The sequence below is a fragment of the Rhipicephalus microplus genome, chromosome 2 (genome assembly GCF_043290135.1).
Source record: "Rhipicephalus microplus isolate Deutch F79 chromosome 2, USDA_Rmic, whole genome shotgun sequence".
Taxonomy (NCBI): domain Eukaryota; kingdom Metazoa; phylum Arthropoda; class Arachnida; order Ixodida; family Ixodidae; genus Rhipicephalus; species Rhipicephalus microplus.
In genome coordinates, this window is record NC_134701.1 from 86260093 (window position 1) to 86275380 (window position 15288).

The 15288-nt window shown below is 46.4% G+C and overlaps 1 protein-coding gene across 3 annotated transcripts in view; it reads right to left on the reverse strand.

Moving 5' to 3' along the window:
- The window catches only part of LOC142785149 (uncharacterized), a 128613-nt gene extending 113765 nt beyond the window's left edge, over positions 1 to 14848 (reverse strand). For all 3 annotated transcript variants that reach the window (XM_075883613.1, XM_075883605.1, XM_075883601.1), the window contains exons 1-2: positions 14725 to 14848; positions 11066 to 11158 (exon numbers count right to left, since the gene is read on the reverse strand). The gene's annotated coding sequence lies outside the window, so the exon portion shown is untranslated. The remainder of the gene's footprint in view (positions 1 to 11065; positions 11159 to 14724) is intronic.
- Between the last annotated feature and the right edge of the window lie 440 nt (positions 14849 to 15288).

Sequence of the window (15288 nt, forward strand, 5' to 3'; positions counted from 1 at the left end):
GCGACTGAGTAGCTGCTCATGGTATTTAGTGCCATCTCTGTGAGAAGGGAACACTTCAGGCAGAACGAGAAGTAATGCAGATGTGACGCATTAGCTAGTAAACAGGTGACGTCATTTCGTGTGCACTATTGCGAAATATGATCTAAAATTACTTTTCAATGGCACCTGATCACTAAAGAGTCGCGCTAACGCAATTTCCGCTGATTCATCCACCAGTGCACTTCAAGTCAACGCCAGCTAACCTAATATGGACTCATGACTAAATTGTGATGTTTAAATGTACTACCATTCACTTTGCCTGAGTTTTACAAGGAAACCTATTCGTCGAACTTTTATTCGCCGTTCGTGGCATCTTTCGCCGAAAAATTAAGGCAAACAGCAGCGTAGCAGCGTATGCATGTGATATCTGCAGCGTGGCTTATTTGTTTCACACATACGCAGGTTTTTTAGCATGCACGATGCTTGTGATCGTCTGTTTTAACAGGAATAAATAACCCCTCGTCACGCTAAATTGATGACAACTTAGTTTTATTCAATGATCACAAGAACTAAAATTTATTGCACTGTACAAAATGGTATTAACAACCAAAAAGTCTGTGCACACTCTCAGCTTTATGTTTTTTTACATTATGCTCCTGTAAATTACCTCTACGTATGCGAATTGCGAATTAAGACATGCGAATTGAACCGTGATAGATATCTTGGCAACCTGTTCACCGATAACGCGAATTGTAGACACTGCATGCTCAAGAAGGCAATCGGGCTGCAGAATTATTGATGAAAATGCAGCGAGATGGCAAGTTGGGCCAGTCGGCTTAAGTTAATAACTGAAAATTTTGTTGAAGCGAACTAAAAAACGGACGGACAGAAGAGGCTGAAAAGGACAGTGCTTGCAAGCGCTGTCTTTGTCAGCCTCTTTTGTCCGTCCGTTTTTAGTGCACTTCAACAAAATTTTCAATTATGAAGTCCAGCGAGCAGTGCTTTTCGAACGATTGTCCTTGTTTCTTGTCTAGAAGACATGGGTCACCAGGCATACGTTTCTGGCTATTGCATCCTTTCACAGCACATTGTTTCCGCAGCTACCGACGAAAGCATTCAGCGTTAAATGCAATTCGCATCCTTCCGCTGCCCGTTAGACACTGCACCGAAGTCGTTCACCAAGGATAAAATGCACTTAACAATTTCGTGCACAACAGAGTACGCAAACAGGCGCATAACCCTAAAACATGTGAGGGGGTCTGTCTTCGCAGACGAATGTTACGAGCAGGCCTTAGAATATGTACCATGTAGGGCAAGGGCATTGAGTAATAATAGCATGATCAGATGGCGCTCTAAAATTGATTTTTCGTAATATTATTCTGTCATAAATTCTTTGCTAATTACGCCTACATAATATTGTTGTGGAAAAGAAATTGGATTTGTAAAAACTATTGATTTCTTCGACTTTTATTTAAACTTGTTTTCTTGTTTTTTTCAGTGTTAGTGTTTGTTACCTCCACACATAGTTGCGCTTCAATCGCAGCTCACATGCTTATGTCGCTGGCTATAGCTTCTGAACCGCTTTGAACTCGAGCCTTCGCGACCTATTTGAATACACTTTCCGATGAAGGGGATAATGTTGTAGGCCTGTGTGTTCAGATTTAACGCGTGCACTTTAAATAACCTAGGGAGGTCAAAATTTCCGGAGCCCTACCCTACGGCGTCTCTCATAATCACGTGGTGGTTTTGAGACGTTAAACAATATTATCATTGAATAGACTTTGTCTAGGCTATGTTAACTTTGACTATAACCGTTCTCAGATGCAGTATCTAGTGCGAGAAAATACCGTACTGGCTGTATCCGAAAAATACGCTTTAAGCCACATCTGTTCTAGTGGCTAAGGTACTCGGCTGCTGACCCGCAGGTCGCGGGTTCGAATCCCGGCTGCGGCTGCTGCATTTCCGATGGAGGCGGAAATGTTGTAGGCCCGTGTGCTCAGATTTGGGTGCACGGTAAAGAACCCCAGGTGGTCAAAATTTCCGGAGCCCTCCACTACGGCGTCTCTCATAATCATATGGTGGTTTTGGGACGTTAAACCCCACATATCTAAGCCACATCTGTAATGTATAGCTACGCGCGTTCGTTATTTCAGCTTAGCTGTATTTGGCTGCGCCCACCAAGACTGCCAGCAGTTCTGGACACAGCATAGGGCTTTATTTTTGCGAAGCTACAAGATCGTAGAAAACCATATAGTTAAGATTGTGGGCCAGACAAGAACACTTAGGCTTGTTCCAGAGATAGCGCAACCACCATGGCGAAGACGGCAAAGCTCTACGCGTGATCTATAAAAGACGGCCCATTCGAACGGTGATCAGTCGATCGGTAGCCGACGCTCTGTTCGCCGTATAGTAGGGTCAGTGCTTATCGCTGTAATCTAGCTTTCCATTTATCGGTCACAAGTTTACACATATAAGCAGTTTCATATGCAGCCTTCGTCAACGTCGTGGCTTCTTGATGGTATGACGTTTTTTGCAGTGGTCAGCTGCACTTACCACAGTGCCTAAAATGGCCCAGAAGTGGTGTCCTAGACAGTGCGGACTAAATTCGCTATAAATTTACTTTCTATGCCAAAAATGGGTCTTTGTGTTTTCTATCAAAGTATTCCAACCAATAATTAGAGCTCTGCTAGAGTTCTAACAGCTGTAAAGTAAGGAATGATAGGTCTGGTATCCGTGGCTGCACACCGAGAAGTGGAAGGTTCAACTACCATTTACGAAACTTTTTCTTCTGATCGCGTGGAATTTCTTTTTTACATCACTTTTGTGACGGCAATACGTTACTGATGTCTCAGTGGACCACGGTGTACGACACTTTATTGCTGAAGAAACTTTTTTACGAATATCTCCAAGCATAATTTTCAAGTGCGAAAATTATGCCATTAATTTGCCAAGCACCACATGTGAAATGTGTCCTACATGCAGACCCATCCGGCACAGTGTTCAACGACCCTGACCACTTCGTATAAACTTTAGCACAAGAACAATTTTTAGCGTGAGTTAAACTGTACGAGGTTGAGAAGCGCCGCGTGGCTTACGCTGCGCAGTGGTGCTTGCGCGAGGATCAGTAAATGTGCGCGTCTCGCCAGTCTATGCATTACAGAGTAGTGACGCCACAGCCACAGCAGACGCATTCCGGTTGTAACCTATGACTCGTTCACCTCGAGCCACGCTGCTTTTCTCTTCTTTCTCCGCCTCTACCGCGCCATTGCTTTAGTTCAGCAAGCGTTTCCAGTATGGTATTACCATAGAGATGGAGATGAATATTGCTGCTCAAAGGCACAGAAGATTTGAGAAGCTGAGCTTACAGGATCACGAAGCAGTTGTCTGTTAGTTCGCTCTTTAACGTAAAAACAACAAAAACAAGAAAACTATACGCGTTGTGAAGACATGGAACAAAAGGTGGTATGTCAAGCAAAGTGGTGGTGCCGGGAGGCTGAATGGCGTTACGTACCATAACAGCTCAAGCGAAAAGAGTCATAGATGACATCAAGGTTCGCCAATTGGAACGGCGAAACTCAAGAGAAGCGCCAGTGGGGCGGGGACCTTCGGGACGGATGTCCTAAGCAATCCGCTCGGCTATGTTTACAATGTGTGTGAAACACTGTGGCTTATGAAATATTGCAAATTGGTAGCTGTACCATACGTAAACGCCAAGTTTAGCAGCGCCACCTTAGCTCACGCTATGTATGTGCTGGCACCGCCAAGCTAAGCCACCGCTAGCTTTTTTAAGTGTTCTTTATGGTTTGTAACGTTTGCTCACAATTATTGCATAATAATGATTGCATATTTACAAGTAAGGCTATTTTTGGGCTTACATGAACTTGAGCTATCGCATAGCTGTGCATTCGAGAATGACTTTTTGTATTACGACTTACCTGGACTTGCAGTTTTTTGCTGTTACCTATTAGTCTTACATTCTGGCATAACAACCTAATGCAAAGATTACATCACTAGATTGTAGAAAATTCTGTTCACTGAAACTATTTTTTATACACAATATATATCCGCCTAATTGAATTTTTATTTAGAACCTTTTAATTTTTTTTCACTCCTATATCACAAGGATAACATTGCTTTTACCTAAATGGTCACTTAGTGATCTTAAATATAAAGTTATTGTATTATATTTTCTTTGAAAAAGTTCTCATTGCCAGGGCTCCAAGGAACCAAATGATTTCTGGCTTGGTAGGTGTTCATTGGATAAACTTTGTGTTTATTCAAAACTAAGATAAGTTGTTGCTGGTGAAATGGTATCGCATACCGCGCAGCCAGATGAAATCAGCAAATTTAAACTTTAATTTTTCCATGCCTGTTTTTGGTCTTTCATTCAAGAGTTGTTATGCCTTTATTCTGATCATTATTGTGAATGTTTGAAACTCTCTAGTTGAATTGATTGTACATTGCTACAAGTTGTCTGGCACCTTCTGTACTCACAGGCCGGTTCTTGTTTTTGTATATTACGCCACACAGCAGACAAGCAAACTGCGCACTAAAACGCTGAACTGAGCGCGTCACCATACCATGTTCTGAAGAAGACTGGTAGCTCATAGATTTATCGGCACGAGAAAAAAAAGGTTGAAGAGGACGTCGACGAAGTTTCGATGAGTGAGCGTAGGACTTCTTCGTAAGTTGAATAGCTGAGTTAACGGGCACACGTTCGTCCTAAATAAACAGTTGTTTTAACTGAAGGCGCTGTATTTGTTTGCTACAAACTGGTCGAGGTGCGGGGTAATGATTTGAAGCCCACATAAAGCTAGGTAGCTTAGCGCAGATATTCGAAGATTAGAGCAAGTGAACTTAACACTTGTCCACAACCGCAAGCCGCCAGCTGCGTGGTGAGGAACCCGCGTTCAACCCTGTCTTCGATTCGTCAAGACCAGTAGAGACCGTAAGTCGAAAAGCTACTACAATGGTCACCCCGGCGGCGACATTAGCATCACACGTCGTCATAAATCTACCGCGGACACCAGAAATCTTTCACGGCGACATCGTCAAAGATGCTGAGGACTGGCTCAAGAGCTTCGAACGCGTCGCGAGGCTGAATGGTTGGGACGAAGCCAGAAAACTGCGTTACGTCTACGCAGCACTGCCAGATTCTGCGCGTACGTGGTTTGAGAACCACGAAGCGTCCTTCCTCTTAAGGGATGACTTCCTGAGCGAGCTCCTTGCTACCTACAGAAACACAGACCGCAGAGAAAGGGCAGAGGCTGCCCTAAAGACGAGAAACCAAATAAGAAAACAACGAGAGCGAGCCCGTGTACATTGAAGACATGTCCCGACACTTTGGCTGAGCTGACCCAATAATGGATAATAAAAAGTTGCGACACTTCATGCCCTGCCGCGGTGGTCTACTGGCTAAGGTGCTCGGCTGCTGACCCGCTGGTCATGAGATTGAATCCCGGCTGCAGCGGCTGCATGTCCGATGGAGGCGGAATTGTTGTAGGCCAGTGTGCTCAGATCCGGGTGCACGTTAAAGAGTCCCAGGTGGCCGAAACTTCCGGAGCCCTCCACCATGGCGTCTCTCATAATCACATGGTTGTTTTGGGACGTTAAACCCCACATATCATATCAGCGACACTTCAAGCGTGGAGTAACAGAGGAACTTTTTGCAGGTTGGGGCGTAGTTAGCCCCGCTCTGTGGCTTAATTCAGATCCGAGGCAACTATGATGAAAAAGACACTGCCAGTACAAAAGAGGCGTAGCTGTTTCATTAGGTACCACAGTGTCAGCAAGCCTCACAAGCAACATCGATCTGTTGCACAAGTTGGTGAGGGTGTCATCCGGGAAGAGCTGCAGAAAATGCAACTGACTCAAGGCACTCCAGCGATGCGCTCACTTGCGGACGTTATACGTCAAGAAGTGCGGGAAGCGATTCTTCAGCCGCAGCCCCAGGTACATCAGCACGCACAACCAGTACCTCAGCATCAGTTATCGTACGCACAAGTTGCACGAGAGGACGTATGACACGCGAACCATAAAGTAGTCACCACCGTCATGCCCCGGACATTTTTCCCTAGTACGCCACCAGCAATGCCTGAAGCGAGACCACGTAAGAGTGACGTTTGGCGCACTGCAGACCGACGGCCCCTGTGTTACTACTTTGGAGAGGCAGATCCACATTATTGGGCTTGCCAGTACCATCGAGTGGGACTGCGAGGCATCCCAGTCAACGCACCTTGTCTCCGGAACGGTGAGCGCCCTTACGATATCTAAAGGTTCCTGTCTTTGCACCATACTCTGCAGGATACCCAACCACGGGAGTCACGGTCGTCAGCACAAATGTGCTATCGGTCGCCGAATGCTCGTCCGTCATGAGATCTTCCGATACGTCGTGTAGCACGCGGCGGGAAAACTTGAACCAAAGACCTACGGAGGATAGGCCACTGATTCTTGGAAGACGGAAGATCCTCCATCACCGACCTGACCAGACGACGGTAGTTATGCAACGACGGGTAAGTGCAGTAATAGGCACGCCACATCCAAACTGTTAGTCACTATCGAAGACCTCGAGGCTCTTGCGCTGATAGACACTGGTGCAAACTACATTGTGTTCATTAGCGTCCTCGCAAAGAAGTTGAAAAAGGTGCTGGTGGAATGAACCGGACCACACATACGCACCGCCGGAGGGCACTTAGTCTGCCCAGTGGGTTTGTGTACAGAAAGAATAGGGATAAAAGGAATTGTGCACGCTGGTACTTTTATTGCCCCCGTGGAGTCTCCCCGTCAACTGATTATAGGTATGGACGTTTTGCGAAAAACAGCGCAATATTTTCCTTACAAGAATTTAAAAGTTTGTTTTCTACAAAATACGCAGTCGCAACATGCCATACGGAACCACCAAGCGTTTCACCTCTCCGTGTTGTTGACGAAGGTGTGACCGTACCTCTAAGTTGCAGTGTGTCACTCCTTGTGAAAAGCGACGTTTTTCGTGATTGTGATGGCTTAGTAGATGGAAACATCTGAATGCTGATTGAAAAGAGAATATGCGTGGTGCGAGGTCTGGTGAGCTTTCACGATGGATGTGCGGATGCCCTATTGACAAACTTTTGCCGTGAAGTACAACACAAGGTGAAGGGGACAGCCGCAGCATCCCTGCAGTATTATGTGAAAATAGCCGATGTTTGTGCTGTTGATGAAGTCCAACCAGCTCTGCAACAGTTGAAACCATCCTTCAATCAATCTACAGTGACGGAGAGCTTTCAACACTGCAACGAGAGCAGCTTGAGAACATGATCGAAGAGTTCGCGCAGTGCTTTTTCACTTCATCGTATTGGACGAAAGTTTTCAATGACCAAAAAATAGTAACACGGGCCAAGCCTGAGCCAGGCCACCCCCAGAAACTTCAACAGAGCGTGCACAGTCGAGGGGCTGTAAGGCGAAGGCGACAGGATGTCGTTGTGGGTAGTCACAGGGGCGCCCTGTTCTACAGGCAAGTGCAAGCACAGAGAAGGTGCTCTGTGCTTAAGCGTTCGTGCACGAACGCTTAGCAAGTACAGAAAAGGTGCTCATATGTCTCCGGCTCACCGCAACATTGCCAGGCTGAGGACGGGGGACCATTTCTTGGCTTACAAGCGTGCCGCAATCCACACCCAACCCACGTGGGGATGAAGATCCTGCGCAGAAATGCTATTGTCGGGAAGAGGTTTGGGATGGTTTACGTTCGCCACTCTGGAATCTGGAAGGACGTTTCCGAGCAGTTGCTCAAATCGTTGCCTCGAAACATCAGAGGCAGTAACGGCTCATCTAACCTACTAACCAGGGTAGTGAGTAGTTGTGCCAAGGCTAATACTTGCTTATAACTGGCGATTCTTACCTGAGCCGTCATCCAATTGCATGGAATGAAAACGCGTGCGGCAGCCAATGCTGGGAACTTGGATCTCAAGAAGGATTCCGAATGCCCAGATTCCCATTTGTTAACAAGGCTCTGGAACGCTGACTTGTAGTCGCAGAGAACTGCCACTGCTTGCTTAGAAAGGTCTTCAGCCACAACGTCAGCAGATAGGTAGAGATGTGCTGGCTCTTGTGCGGTGGAGCTCGTCGTGAACGAAAGCCGACATTACCGTGTTTTCGCCCAAGCCGTGGTAGTGCACGCTGCAGTGGCGGAGCCGTCTATAACGTCTGAGCAGTCTGAAGACATCAAAACCCTTCCTTCTAGCTGCTCGTGGAGAGAACCGGCAGCAGCCTGTTCCAGTGCAGCAACTGGTGTTCACTATTTCGTCACAATACCGAGCGATACGTGCACATCCGCTTGGTGGCGGTGTGGTGAAGGTGGTGTTAAGGTCCCTAGATGAAACAAGGTAGCGTCACTCATTGTTCTCGAGCCGTCCTCCTCACTCTCTCGATTACGCCTCTTTTTTCTCTGCCATCCGCGTCTGTAATTGGTGCATTACTTGCACGTGATCTTGCAAATGGCTGGTGGTGTTATTTATTAGTATCCAAAAGGTTCAAAACGAGTACGCATGCGCATATGGCTCCAGCCGGATTCTCGCCGTGAGCAAAGACAAAATCGTAGCCAGAACATAAACTGAAGAGGAGGAGCGTTTCGGTGTGCGCTAAGTCAACCAAGATTGTTTCTCTATGCTCGTTCAATGCAACATCTGCGTTTTTCAGCAATGCTGCGTTGCCGTAAACAACAGAAAATGGTTTCGCTCTCTTCAACTTACCTCGTGCTTTCCGAGATGAAGCGCACCATGAAGTTCAACTATGAACCATTTCACGCGAATGCTTTCGTGCAACTCTGTCAACGTGTGTCGACGCGGATCTGCGAAGCGAGTTCACTTGTCGTTTTTTATTGAAACGCCAGGCATGCGTCTAATGCGTGTCTAGTGCATGCCAGTTGGTACAAATACATGTGGGTATGCACGTATACAGAGCAGCTGTAGGTTCTAATCAACTCATCTTCAGAAACATTTCACTCTTGACCAGTTCCTGCTTGAGCCGAAACGCGCTGCGTCGAGACACCTCACCAGTAGAACTCTCACTTTTCAGGAAGTTCCCAGCACCGCATCAGAATCACTTGGCATCACGATTGTCCAAATGGGCACATTTAAAAAAAACGTCATCGCAGTGCTGCTGGACGAGTGTTCGTACCAGTCTGGCCGTAGTTTTTTTTTTCTTGCGTGAGCACAAGCCGGTTGTAATCAATCGTCACAACGTCACGCCCTGTGGCCACTTACAGGATCCAGCAAGAAGCACGTTCACTGTGACAGAGCACGAACAGAACACAATCGGAGAAGTGGAGTAGTTAGAACTGGACGAAATACCGCGGCCGTGGAACTAAAATGTACTACGCGAGACGCCATGGCTAGTGGTGTAATGTATAGAACTGCACAACGTTGCCGGTTGAGTAACGCACATCCCGCTTGCTCTTGTGTTGTGCCGTTTATGTTCATAAAGGTAACTGTTTATTCTACGTCTGATTTCGTTCCATTTTGTTTCAATTACATCTATTCACCGTAGCAATAGAACCCACACATTCGCTTTTGGATAAAAGTTTTAAACCTTCTAGGGGGCGCTTCAGGCAAATAAGCGAGGAAGAAAAGGGAGGGCGTCGCTACCTTGTAAACTTGTTTCATCTAGGCACCTTAGATGGTGTTACTGCAACAGGATATTTCATGGTAATGTGCTGATACAGCAGGTCAAGGACCTCGCTTCCGTGAGGACAACCGCCCGCGGAGTCTAGCTTTCAAGTCTTCTCTATTCAGCACACAGTAAAGGTAATATATATGGCTCAGGTTTCATACGAGCATATCTAGGGGGAGCAGCCATTCTCCAGCCTCTGCGAGAATTGTAATCAGTGATTGCTACAAAAAGCACCTATGTATAGCGTTTGTAGCTGCTGTACGGCATTCTACATGGCTATGCTTTATTTTAGCCTCTCCGCTGCTCGGTTACTTTCTCCTCACCCTCGCAGCCCCTTTTCATCATCTTGCTATAAACCAGAACACAGTGAGCTCAGTGCATGCTGTCATAGTGAAAAGCGCGTCTCGCCATCTGTTGAAAGCGCGGTGAAGCAACAACCTGCGCTGCCACGCTAGCAGACGCTTCGTAAATCGTGCGCGAAACTACAACCCGAGTTTGGCTGTAAGTATGTTTCGCGCTCTAACTCTGCTGGAACTGTGTGCTGATTTTGTGTGAAGCGTCGAGGAGACTTTCCACTACAGTCCGGATTGTTTACAGCACGTGCATTCCAGACTGCGGAAGCAACTTCATGAGGTACATACTACAGTGATTGAAAGAAACGCGAACAGCAGGAAGTGTTGCTTGCGAAACAGTCGAACTACGGGGTGCCTTGGCTGTGGCAAGGCAGTATATTTGCTGAAAGCCGGCGTCAACGTAGCGGTATAATCTCTCTCCAACTTGCGCTCAGTGACCGCATGTGTCTATCGATTGCTCGTCATGCCGGGCACTCGGAACACACACGCGGTGCGAAGTACCAGCCAGAACAAACTTTTAAAATACTACGGTGACGCCGACCTAAAGCACACATTCGCCTAGTTACAGCCAAGGCATGTCGCCCCGCCGCGGTGGTCTAGTGGCTAAGGTACTCGGCTGCTGACCCGCCGGTCGCGGGATTGAATCCCGGCTGTGTCGGCTGCATTTCCGATGGAGGCGGAAATGTTGTAGGCCCGTGTGCTCAGATTTGGGTGCACGTTAAAGAGCCCCAGGTGGTCAAAATTTCCGGAGCCCTCCACTACGGCATCTCTCATAATAATATGGTGGTTTTGGGACGTTAAACCCCACAAATCAGCCAAGGCATGTCGCAGTTCGACTGAGTTCTAAAGCCAAGCTTTCCGCGCCCGTCATGTCTCTTTGCATCGCGATAGTACGTTGTTACGATTGTACTAAACGTGCGCAGTGCGTGCATGCATGCGTAAGTAGTAATATATACTAATACTCGCATGCGGCTTCGGAAAGAATACGGCGATAATTCGGTGCTGCCTACTACAGGAATGCTGCACGCGAATCGCTGCTGTAAAGAGAATAGCTGGCATTGTGCTTGAATATACGCAATAAATATACTTACTCGTACACTTTTACTGCGCTCTTAGTTTTCCCTGCCGATTGCAATGATATCCACTGGCAGCTGAGCTCAGCGTTTTTCGTTGCGGATGGAAATCTGCAATCGGAAAACACCGCACCGTCATGATTTCCGCATTGTGTTGCAAATCCACAGACAGTGCTGAGTAATATTTTAGTTTTGCGCTGGTTGTTTCCGCATTCTAAGACGGTGAAGTGGTGCCCAGACGACGTCTTGTAAGCGCGATAGTTGGCGTCACGTTCGAATACGCGCAGTGATTGTACTTGCTCGCGCGTATTTACTAGGCTCATAGTCTTTTCTGTTCACAACATTCATCCATTGGCGACGACGCACGGTTGTTTTTTTGTGGATAGCAATTGGTGAAACGTGAAACCACTGCACCAGCACAATTTCCGCGATGCGCTGTGAACTTCACAGGCAGATTTCTACAATCTTTCACTTTTGTGCTGGTTGTTGTTGCATCCGAACACGGCGCTGTGGTACCAAAATGAGTTCTTCTAAGCGGGCGCTCCGTGGATAGGCGCTTTTCGCGTTCAAAATTATCAAAGCTACTGCTTGTCATGCTAGTGAGGCATGCCTTGGCTGTCTAGGACAAATATTGGCATCTTTGGGAGTGAGAGCATACCGTTTAAGGCGCCTGGCTGCCAGATAGATAGGTGTGCTGTAGACTATAATACAACATACATTCCCATGCCACGGCCGCTTCATAAAAAGGTCTCACGTGTTGTATGGCTCCAATGTGGCGCGCGTTTTTCTACCAGTTTTAGCGCGCGTTTTTTGCGGTGACACTGCGCGGAAAGGCTTGTGACGCAGAAGCACTTGCTCAGTGAGGTTGCTACAGCCAAACAAAATGACTTTCATCAGGGGATGAACATAAAACTGTTGATAATATCAGCAGTGACTACTGATAATGTCTAAATTATTACTGTGTAAATTCGAGCACAAGCCAAATGTCCTGCGATGAAAAAATGTTTCACACGTCTGCAAATAAATATATGTGTCGGACAGTCAACGCTTTAGTGAATAATAACCACTGGGCTATTGGTTATTGATCATGATTATCCCACGGGTATTGATCCTGCTTACCCGGTGTAGAATCCTACCTCGTCACAGTTTATCTGTTTATTCTCAAGCTCTGTCGCACTTCTCTATTTCTCAGCCTTTCTACTCCAAAGGACGCGCTTTCAAGGGCTTCGCGTCACCCATCTTTTCCATCTGGTAAGCGTGCTTTGGGCGGTGTTTTTTCACCGAGGAGATACTGATTCTCATGCTCCAGCACTTATCTCTTGATGGGTGTTCCCACAATAATGTACAGTTTTTTTTCACATTGATCACTCACTGAAAAGTTTTCATGGAAGCTTTTGTCAAAGTGACTAACTTTACTCGCTGCAGCACCCAGTGCGAGCGAGGTGACTTCCAGAACTCAAGGCGTTATAGTTCCATCTACGGCAATCGAGGCATCACCGAATACCCAGAGGTTGAGCCTCACATATAGTCAGTCCTTCTGTAGGTCGAGCACCCCCCGGCCCGCTCTGTACGTGTCTACGTGTCTATGCAGCTGTGTCTACGTGGCCTTCCATGACCTGTGCTTGATTGCGACGAAAATATCCGTGAAATGGGGAATTATCCTGACTTCATTGGTAATGACATAGTTAGGTTTTATCAAAACACACCTGAGCTACCACAGGCACTCTTTGAGAGGCCTGCGTCATGCGCCATGACACCTGCCGAATTATCAAAGCAATGAAACACAAGGGCTTGCTCATTATGTTCAACGCCTGTCCACCACTTCCGTCGTAGTAGCCACACTAGCTCTCGCCGCTCCCACTAGAGGCACAGCTGTGCTCTAGGTTGATTTTATTGCGTCCACTAGATGGAGCAACGCCGCAGGTGGCGCTCGCTCGACTCTCGGCATGTGCTCCAGTTTGATAGCACCACACATACGTACATATGCGCTCACTCTTGGTGCACTTCCTCTCTCTTAGTGCGCCTTAATACCACTACCTAAAGAAAACATTGAAGAAGCGCCTTACATAACCACTTAGGCGGTGGAGTGGTGGGCTTGGAAGGCGGCTGCAGCACTGACTCCTCCGTGTTCACGATGTGTTTTTGTTTTTTGACGGGGAGAGGGAGCAGCCGCTTTTTAGTCACCTAAAAGCTGAGGGCAGAAAATCTGGTCTTAGATCGATCTAATCGAGCTCGGGGAGGAGGTGCAGCAAAAAAACACAGCATATCCAAGGAGTGAATGAGATTAGTGGGGTGAAGCTTCCATCAGTTACGTCCACGCTTCCGTCCATCTGCCCGTGCGTCAGTCCATTCGTCCGCCCATGTGTCCATATGTGTGTCCGTCTGGGGGTCCGTCCTTGCGTTCGTCCATGCGTCCATCTATGCGTCCGTCCATGCGTTCGTCCGTGTGTCAAACAGATGAACAGACAGACGACAGACGGACGCGGACAGCGGATGAATCACGGTTTGCCGATAAAGCCCTCTGAAGCTTCGCTCCACTCATCATTCACTCTGTGGATAAGCTTTGAGATGGTTACTATTTACATGCATACATACAAGTCACAACCAACCCACGCCTTCAAGAGCTTCGCTTCTAAAACGTTTGCTATAATATTAACAATACCAATAATCATTGTTGAGTTTTAGCGTCCATACCTTCACTGCCACAGCTAGAGCACGTCTATGTATGATTGTCGAGTGGATGTACGGAGGATACGCAGTTTATCAAAGTACCCTCCGGAGCAAGCTTCCCCATCATTCACTTCGTGAATATCGCATCACTTTTCCTCTTTTGGTGACTACAGCCCTATAATTATAAGGGGTCCCGTGTAAGCGCTGTGGGTAAAGCCTCCTGTAGGCTACAAGTAATCTTTATCGAAGCGCTGTAAGAAGCTGGTCACATGACGTTCACCGGATTCTATGACGAATGCTAGTAGAGTAGATGTTATACAGGTAGGTTACAATAGGATTACCAATAATGCGCCGAGAAGCGCGAATAGGTTTTCATCTTTTGAGAGCGTATCAGCTTTTGCGAGCGTAGCATCCAATTTTCGGTCATATTCTATGTTTGCATTCCTTAACTCCTGGCACACTTAGTTATGGAATGGCATGGCGATGACCGAAACCCGGAGATCAATTGTTATCGCAACAAAAATGGTACAGTATCGGCTCGCTTTCTTCGAATTTCTGAACCAACTCCGCTGAAAAGACACAAACGCTACTTGCTTTTCGAAGCTCTCGTACACTTCTTTGCTCGCCTAAAAAAGTGTTCATAATTCAGTAGAACTTAACGGCGATTTGCCAGCAGCTTCTCGCCACAGTGTCAGTGGGTAGTGGGCATTTAGCCAACTTTTTCATCCAGTAAATGTTCCGTCACGTTTGTGTTTTCTGTGTTCCTCTTAAAGGTTCTTCAAAAGACACCGCTGATGCCATACATTTCTTCCGCTAGGAAACGTGTTTTGAATTTTTCCAAATACAACATCTTGATTCTGAAAATGTTTATTGCAAAATCCTAATCCTGTCATTTCCACGGATAGCGCTCGATGCTATATAAAAGATTCAGATTGCCAGCTAACTCAACTATTTATGACTGGTGTATGTATTAGAGTAATTCAAAATAAATTACCTAAAATACTTACTCAAGCCTTTCTCACAAACCTCGTACAAATGGGGAAACAGACAGTTTGCACTTATTCCGCTCCTATGATGCAAGTGTGCGCCGAACAGTCTCGTAAAAAAGCCGTACACAAATTTATGGGCCACTGTACGCATTCCTATGCGTAATACGTTTCGATACCGCATTACTGTCATTTAACTAGATAAACTTCGAAGGACCTTGATATAGGCCACTTTACGCACTCTATGTCACTATGATTTATTGTGCCACATTAATTGTGTCATTTAACAAGACAAGTTTCGGAGGACATAGATGAAGACTGCCATACGTGTTCCATTGCGCTGGTAATTACAATACCTCATTACTGTCAATTAACTAAATAAATTTGAAAAGACAATCCTACAAGTCACCATAGGCATTCTTTTGCGTTATAAATCACGGTTCTGCGTTACTGTTATTTAACCAGATAAATTTTCAAGGGCATTGATAAACACTTCCGCACGCTAAGATTTGCGTTAATACCTACAATTCCGCATTGCCGTCGCCTAATTAGATAAGTTTTGAGGGATATTCAATGGAAAGATCA